Source organism: Triticum urartu, chromosome 5A (genome assembly GCF_056163025.1).
Source record: "Triticum urartu cultivar PI428250 chromosome 5A, HENAU_Tu73, whole genome shotgun sequence".
NCBI lineage: Eukaryota > Viridiplantae > Streptophyta > Magnoliopsida > Poales > Poaceae > Triticum > Triticum urartu.
In genome coordinates, this window is record NC_141877.1 from 257772679 (window position 1) to 257781226 (window position 8548).

Genomic DNA, 8548 nt, shown 5'->3' on the forward strand with positions numbered 1-8548 from the left:
TGGAGCGGCATCAACATGTCCTGGCAAAAAAATTGTCCCATTTGGTGCAGGTTTGGGTATAAGCTTCTCACAAACCAACGCTTCTCACAACAAGTGTGATAGTTCCGGTAGGGAACGTACCACCTTTGGGGACGAAACGATATTCGTTGCCTCTTATTGCTTTCAAAAATTTTCAAGTGTCAACCTAGAACAACAAGAGTGTTGTGTTCAATTTTGGAATTTTTCGGGGTTCATTTGGACATTTTTATACATTAACTGGGTTTTCCCCGCATTTTATGTGCATAATTCAAATTTGAACTACATTCAAATTCTCAAGTGCATATAAACTGGTTGAAAAATCAAATATGTTTCCTTGGTTGCATGCTTAGGTCCCATGCAAGAAATGGGAATGAATTTCAAACACCCTGCCACCGTCACTCGGCCGCAAACATTGAGATGCCAGGTTTTTAAATTCTAGTAAATCCAAAACTCGTCTGAAATTGATGAAACTTGGCATGCTATCATGGAGCGGCATCAACATATCGTGGTAAATTTTTTGTCCCATTTGGGGCAAGTTTGGGTACAAGCTTCTCTCAAACCAGAGCTTCTCACTACAAGCGTGGTGGTTTCGGTAGGGAGCGTCCCACCTTTGGGGACGAAACGATATCTGCTGCCTCTTATTGCTTTCAAAAAAATTCGAGTGTCAACATAGAACAACAAGAGTGTTGTGTTCAATTTTCGAATTTTTCGGCGTTCGTTTGGACATTTTTATATATTAACAGGGGTTTCCAGGCATTTTATGTGCATAATTCAAATTTTAACTACATGCACATTCTCGAGTGCATATAAACTAGTTGAAAATCAAATATGTGTCCTTGGTTGCATGCTTAGGTCCCATGCAAGAAATGGGAATGAATTTCAAACAGCCTTCCACCGCCACTCGGCCGCAAACATTGATATGCCTGATTTTTAAATTCTAATAAATCCAAAACTCGTCTGAAATTCACGAAACTTGGCATGCTATCATGGAGCGGCATCAACATGTCGTGGTAAAGTTTTTGTCCCATTTGGGGCAGGTTTGGGTATAAGCTTCTCACAAACCAGAGCTTCTCACCAAAAGCGTGATGGTTTTGGTAGGGAGCGTGCCACCTTTGGGGACGAAACGATATCTTTTGCCTCTTATTGCTTTCAAAAAATTTTGAGTGTCAGCATAGAACAACAAGAGTGCTGTGTTCAATTTTGGAATTTTTCGGGGTTCGTTTGGACTTTTTTATACATTAACTGGGCTTTCCAGAAATTTTATGTAAATAATTCAAATTTGAACTACATGCACATTCTCCAGTGCATATAAACTGGTTGAAAAATCAAATATGTTTCCTTGGGTGCATGCTTAGGTCCCATGCAAGAAATGGGAATGAATTTCAAACACCCTACCACCGTCACTCGGCCGCAAACATTGAGATACCTAGTTTTTAAATTCTAGTAAATCCAAAACTCGTCTAAAATTCATGAAACTTGGAATGCTATCATGGAGCGGCATCTACATGCCGTGGCAAAAATTTTGTCCCATTTGGTGCAGGTTTGGATATAAGCTTCTCACAAACCAGAGCTTCTCACAACAATCGTGATAGTTTCGGTAGGGTACGTGCCACCTTTGGGGACGAAACGATATCCGTTGCCTCTTATTGCTCTCAAAAAATTTCAAGTGTCAACATAGAACAACAAGAGTGGCGTGTTCAATTTTCGAATTTTTCGAGGTTTGTTTGGACATTTTTATACATTAACTGGCTTTTCCAGGCATTTTATGTGCATAATTCAAATTTGAACTACATGCACATTCTCCAATGCATATAAGCTGGTTGAAAAATCAAATATGTGTCCTTGGTTGCATGCTTAGGTCCCATGCAAGAAATGGGAATGAATTTCAAACACCCTGCCATCGTCACTCGGCCGCAACATTGAGATACCTAGTTTTTAAATTCTAGTAAATCCAAAACTCGTCTGAAATTCATGAAACTTGGCATGCTATCATGGAGCGGCATCAACATGCCGTGGCAATAATTTTGTCCGATTTGGTGCAGGTTTGGATATAAGCTTCTAACAGACTAGAGCTTCTCACAACAAGCGTGATGGTTTCGGTCCTTTGGGGACGAAACGATATCCATTGCCTCTTATTTCTTTCAAAAAATTTCAAGTGTCAACATAGAACAATAAGAGTGTTGTGTTCAATTTGGGAATTTTTCGGGGTTCGTATGGACATTTTTATACATTAACTGGGTTTTCTAGGCATTTTATGTGCATAATTCAAATTTGAACTACATGCACATAATCCAGTGCATATAAACTGGTTGAAAAATCAAATATGTTTCCTTGGGTGCATCCTTAGGTCCCATGCAAGAAATGGGAATGAATTTCAAACACCCTACCACCGTCACTCGGCCGCAAACATTGAGATACCTGGTTTTTCAATTCTAGTAAATCCAAAACTCGTTTGAAATTCATGAAACTTGGCATGCTATCATGGAGCGACATCAACATGCCAGCAGGTTTGGGTCTAAGATTGATGGTTTAGAAGGGAGCGTGCCACCTTTGGGGACTAAACGATATCCTTTGCCTCTTATTGCTTTCAAAAAATTTCGAGTGTCAACATAGAACAACAAGAGTGTTGTGTTGAATTTTCAAATTTTTCGGGGTTCGTTTGGACATTTTTATACATTAACTGGGTTTTCCAGGCATTTTATGTGCATAATTAAAATTTGAACTAACTGCACATTCTCCAGTGCATATAAACAAGTTGAAAAATCAAATATGTGTCCTTGATTGCATGCTTAGGTCCCATGCAAGAAATGGGGATGAATTTCAAACACCCTGCCACCATCACTTAGACGCAAACATTGATATGCCTGGTTTTTAAATTCTTGTAACTCCAAAACTCGTCTGAAATTCATGAAACTTGGCATGCTGTCATGGAGCGGCATCAACATGCCATGGCAATAATTTTGTCCCATTTGGTGCAGGTTTGGGTATAAGCTTCTAACAAACTAGAGCTTCTCACAACAAGCGTGATGGTTTCGGTCCTTTGGGGACGAAACGATATCCGTTGCCTCTTATTTCTTTCAAAAAATTTCAAGTGTCAACATAGAACAATAAGAGTGTGGTGTTCAATTTTGGAATTTTTCGGGGTTCGTATGGACATTTTTATACATTAACCGGGTTTTCCAGGCATTTTATGTGCATAATTCAAATTTGAACTACATGCACATAATCCAGTGCATATAAACTGGATGAAAAAACAAATATGTGTCCTTGGTTGCATGCTTAGGTCCCATGCAAGAAATGGAAATGAATTTCAAACACCCTGTCACCGTCACTCGGCCGCAAACATTGAGATGCCTGGTTTTTAAATTCTAGTAAATCCAAAACTCGTCTGAAATTCATGAAACTTGGCATGCTATCATGGAGCGGCATCAATATGTCGTGGTAAATTTTTTGTCCCATTTGGGGCAGGTTTAGTTATAAGCTTCTCACAAACCAAAGCTTCTCACAGTGAGCGTGATGGTTTCGGTAGGGAGCGTGCCACCTTTGGGGAAGAAACGATATCCGTTGCCTCTTATTGCTTTCAAAAAATTTCGAGTGTCAACATAGGACAACAAGAGTATTGTGTTCAATTTTGGAATTTTTCAGGGTTCGTTTGGACATTTTTATACATTAACTGGGTTTTCCAGGCATTTTATGTGTGTAATTCCAATTTGAACTACATACACATTCTCCAGTGCATATAAACTGGTTGAAAAATCAAATATGTTTCCTTGGGTGCATGCTTAGGTCCCATGCAAGAAATGGGTATGAATTTCAAACACCCTACCACCATCACTTGGCCGCAAACATTGAGATACCTGGTTTTTAAATTCTAGTAAATCCAAAACTCGTCTGAAATTCATGAAACTTGGCATGCTATCATGGAGCGACATCAACATGCCAGCAGGTTTGGGTCTAAGCTTGATGGTTTAGAAGGGAGCGTGCCACCTTTGGGGACTAAACGATATCCTTTGCCTCTTATTGCTTTCAAAAAATTTCGAGTGTCAACATAGAACAACAAGAGTGTTGTGTTCAATTTTCAAATTTTTCGGGGTTCGTTTGGACATTTTTATACATTAACTGGGTTTTCCAGGCATTTTATGTGCATAATTAAAATTTGAACTAAATGCACATTCTCCGTTGCATATAAACAAGTTGAAAAATCAAATATGTGTCCTTGGTTGCATGCTTAGGTCCCATGCGAGAAATGGGGATGAATTTCAAACACCCTGCCACCATCACTGAGACGCAAACATTGATATGCCTTGTTTTAAATTCTTGTAACTCCAAAACTCGTCTGAAATTCATGAAACTTGGCATGCTACCATGGAGCAGCATGAACATGTCGTGGCAAAAATTTTGTCCCACTTGGGGCAGGTTTGGGTATAGGCTTCTCACAAACCAGAGCTTCTCACAACAAGCGTGATGGTTTTGGTAGCGAACGTGCCACCTTTGGGGACGAAATTTTATCCGTTGCCTCTTATTGCTTTCAAAAAATTTCAAGTGTCAACATAGAACAACAAGACTGTTGTATTCAATTTTGGATTTTTTCGGGGTTCATTTGGACATTTTTATACATTAACTGGTATTTCCAGGCATTTTATGCGCATAATTCAAATTTGAACTACATGCACATGCTCCAGTGCATATAAACTGGTTGAAAAATCCAATATGTGTCCTTGGTTGCATTCTTAGGTCACATGCAAGAAATGGGAATGAATTTCAAACACCCTGCCACCGTCACTCGGCCGCAAACATTGAGATACCTGGTTTTTAAATTCTAGTAAATCCAACACTCGTCTGAAATTCTTGAAACTTGGCATGCTATCATGGAGCGGCATCAATATGCCGTGGGAAAAAATTTGTCCAATTTGGTGCAGGTTTGGGTATAAGCTTCTCACAAACCAAAGCTTCTCACAACAAGTTTGATGGTTTCGGTAGGGAACATAACACCTTTGCGGACGAAACGATATCCGTTGCCTCTTATTGCTTTCAAAAAATTTCAAGTGTCAACAGAGAACAACAAGAGTGTTGTGTTCAATTTTGGAATTTTTTGGGGTTCGTTTGGACATTTTTATACATTAACTGGGTTTTCTGGGCATTTTATGTGCAAAATTCAAATTTGAACTACATGCACATTCTGAAGTGCACATAAACTGGTTGAAAAATCAAATATGTGTCCTTGGTTGCATGCTTAGGTCCCATGCAAGAAATTGGAATGAATATCAAACACCCTGCCACCGTCACTCGACCGCAAACATTGAGATGCCTGGTTTTCAAATTCTAGTAAATCCAAAACTCGTCTGAAATTCATGAAACTTGGCATGCTATCATGGAGCGGCATCAATATGTCATGGTAAAATTTTTGTCCCATTTGGGGCAGGTCTGGGTATAAGCTTCTCACAAACTAGAGCTTCTCACAACGAGAGTGATGGTTTCGGTAGGGAGTGTGCCACCTTTGGGGACGAAACGATATTAGTTGCATCTTATTGCTTTCAAACAATTTCGAGTGTCAACATAGAACAACAAGAGTGTTGTGTTCAATTTTGGAATTTTTCGGTGTTCGTTTGGACATTTTTAAATAATAACTGGGTTTTCTAGGCATTTTATGTGCATAATTCAAATTTGAACTACATGCACATTCTCCAGTGCATATAAACTGTTTGAAAAATCAAATGTGTTTCCTTGGGTGCATGCTTAGGTCCCATGCAAGAAATGGGAATGAATTTTAAATACCCTACCACTGTCACTCGGCCACAAACATTGAGATACCTGATTTTTAAATTCTAGTAAATCCAAAACTCGTCTGAAATTCATGAAACTTGGCATGCTATCATGGAGCGGCATCAACATGCCGTGGCAAATTTTTTGTCCCATTTGGTGCAGGTTTGGCTATAAGCTTCTCACAAACCAGAGCTTCTCACAACAAGCGTGATGGTTTCCATAGCGAACGTGCCACCTTCGGGGACAAAACGTTATCTGTTGCCTCGTATTCCTTTCAAAGTTTTTCAAGTGTCAACATAGAACAACAAGAGTGTTGTGTTCAATTTTGGATTTTTTCGGGGTTCGTTTGGACATTTTTATACATTAACTGGGTTTTCCAAGCATTTTATGTGCATAATTCAAATTTGAACTACATGCACATTCTCCAGTGCATATAAACTGGTTGAAAAATCAAATATGTGTCCTTTGTTGCATTCTTAGGTCCCATGCAAGAAATGGCAATGAATTTCAAACACCCTACCACCGTCACTCGGCCGCAAACTTTGAGATACCTGATTTTTAAATTCTAGTAAATCCAAAACTCGTCTGAAATTCATGAAACTTGGAATGCTATCATGGAGCGGCATCTACATGCCGTGGCAAAAAATTTGTCCCATTTGGTGTAGGTTTGGATATAAGCTTCTCACAAACCAGAGCTTCTCACAACAATCGTGATGGTTTCGGTAGGGGTCGTGCCACCTTTGGGGATGAAATGATATCCATTGCCTCTTATTGCTCTCAAAAATTTTCAAGTGTCAACATAGAACAACAAGAGTGGCGTGTTCAATTTTGGAATTTTTCGAGGTTCGTTTGGACATTTTTATACATTAACTGGGTTTTCCACGCATTTTAGGTGCACAATTCAAATTTGAACTACATGCACATTCTCCAGTGCATATAAGCTGGTCGAAAAATCAAATATGTGTCCTTGGTTGCATGCTTAGGTCCCATGCAAGAAATGGGAATGAATTTCAAACACCCTGCCACCGTCACTCGGCCGCAAACATTGAGATACCTGGTTTTTAAATTCTAGTAAATCCAAAACTCGTCTGAAATTCATGAAACTTGGCATGCTATCATGGAGCGGCAGCAACATGCCATGGCAATAATTTTGTCCCATTTGGTGCAGCTTTGGGTATAAGCTTCTAAGAAACTAGAGCTTCTCACAACAAGCGTGATGGTTTCGGTAGGGAACATGCCAACTTTGGGGACGAAACGATATCCGTTGCCTCTTATTTCTTCAAAAAAAATCAAGTGTCAACATAGAACAACAAGAGTGTTGTGTTCAATTTTGGAATTTTCTGGGGTTCGTATGGACATTTTTATACATTAACTGGGTTTTCCAGGCATTTTATGTGCATAATTCAAATCTGAACTACATGCACATTCTCCAGTGCATATAAACTGGTTGAAAAAACAAATATGTGTCCTTGTTTGCATGCTTAGGTCCAATGCAAGAAATGGGAATGAATTTCAAACACCCTGCCACCGTCACTCGGCCGCAAACATTGAGATGCCTGGTTTTTAAATTCTAGTAAATCCAAAACTCGTCTGCAATTCATGAAACTTGGCATGCTATCATGGAGCGGCATCAATATGTCGTGGTAAATTTTTTGTCCCATTTGGAGCAGGTTTAGTTATAAGCTTCTCACGAACCAAAGCTTCTCACAAAGAGCGTGATGGTTTCGGTAGGGAGCGTCCCACCTTTGGGGACGAAACGATATCCGTTGCCTCTTATTGCTTTCAAAAAATTTCGAGTGTCGACATAGAACAACAAGAGTGTTGTGTTCAATTTTGGAATTTTTCGGGGTTTGTTTGGACATTTTTATACATTAACTGGGTTTTGCAGGCATTTTATGTGCGTAATTCAAATTTGAACTACATACACATTCTCTAGTGCATATAAACTGGTTGAAAAATCAAATATGTTTCCTTGGGTGCATGCTTAGGTCCCATGCAAGAAATGGGAATGAATTTCATACACCCTACCACCGTCACTTGGCCGCAAACATTGAGATACCTGCTTTTTAAATTCTAGTAAATCCAAAACTCGTCTGAAATTCATGAAACTTGGCATGCTATCATGGAGCGACATCAACATGCCATGCAGGTTTGGGTATAAGCTTGATGGTTTAGAAGGGATCGTGCCACCTTTGGGGACTAAACGATATCCTTTGCCTCTTATTGCTTTCAAAAAATTTCGAGTGTCAACATAGAACAACGAGAGTGTTGTGTTCAATTTTCAAATTTTTCGGGGTTTGTTTGGACATTTTTATATATTAACTGGGTTTTCCAGGCATTTTATGTGCATAATTCAAATTTGAACTAAATGCACATTCTCCAGTGCATATAAGCTGGTCGAAATATCAAATATGTGTCCTTGGTTGCATGCTTAGGTCCCATGCAAGAAATGGGAATGAATTTCAAACACCCTGCCACCGTCACTCGGCCGCAAACATTGAGATACCTGGTTTTTAAATTCTAGTAAATCCAAAACTCGTCTGAAATTCATGAAACTTGGCATGCTATCATGGAGCGGCAGCAACATGCCATGGCAATAATTTTGTCCCATTTGGGGTAGGTTTGGGTATAAGCTTCTCACAAACCAGAGCTTCTCACAACACGCGTGATGGTTTCGGTAGGGAGCGTGCCACCTTTGGGGACGAAACAATATCCGTTGCCTCTTATTGCTTTCAAAAAAATTCAAGTGTCAACATAGAACAACAAG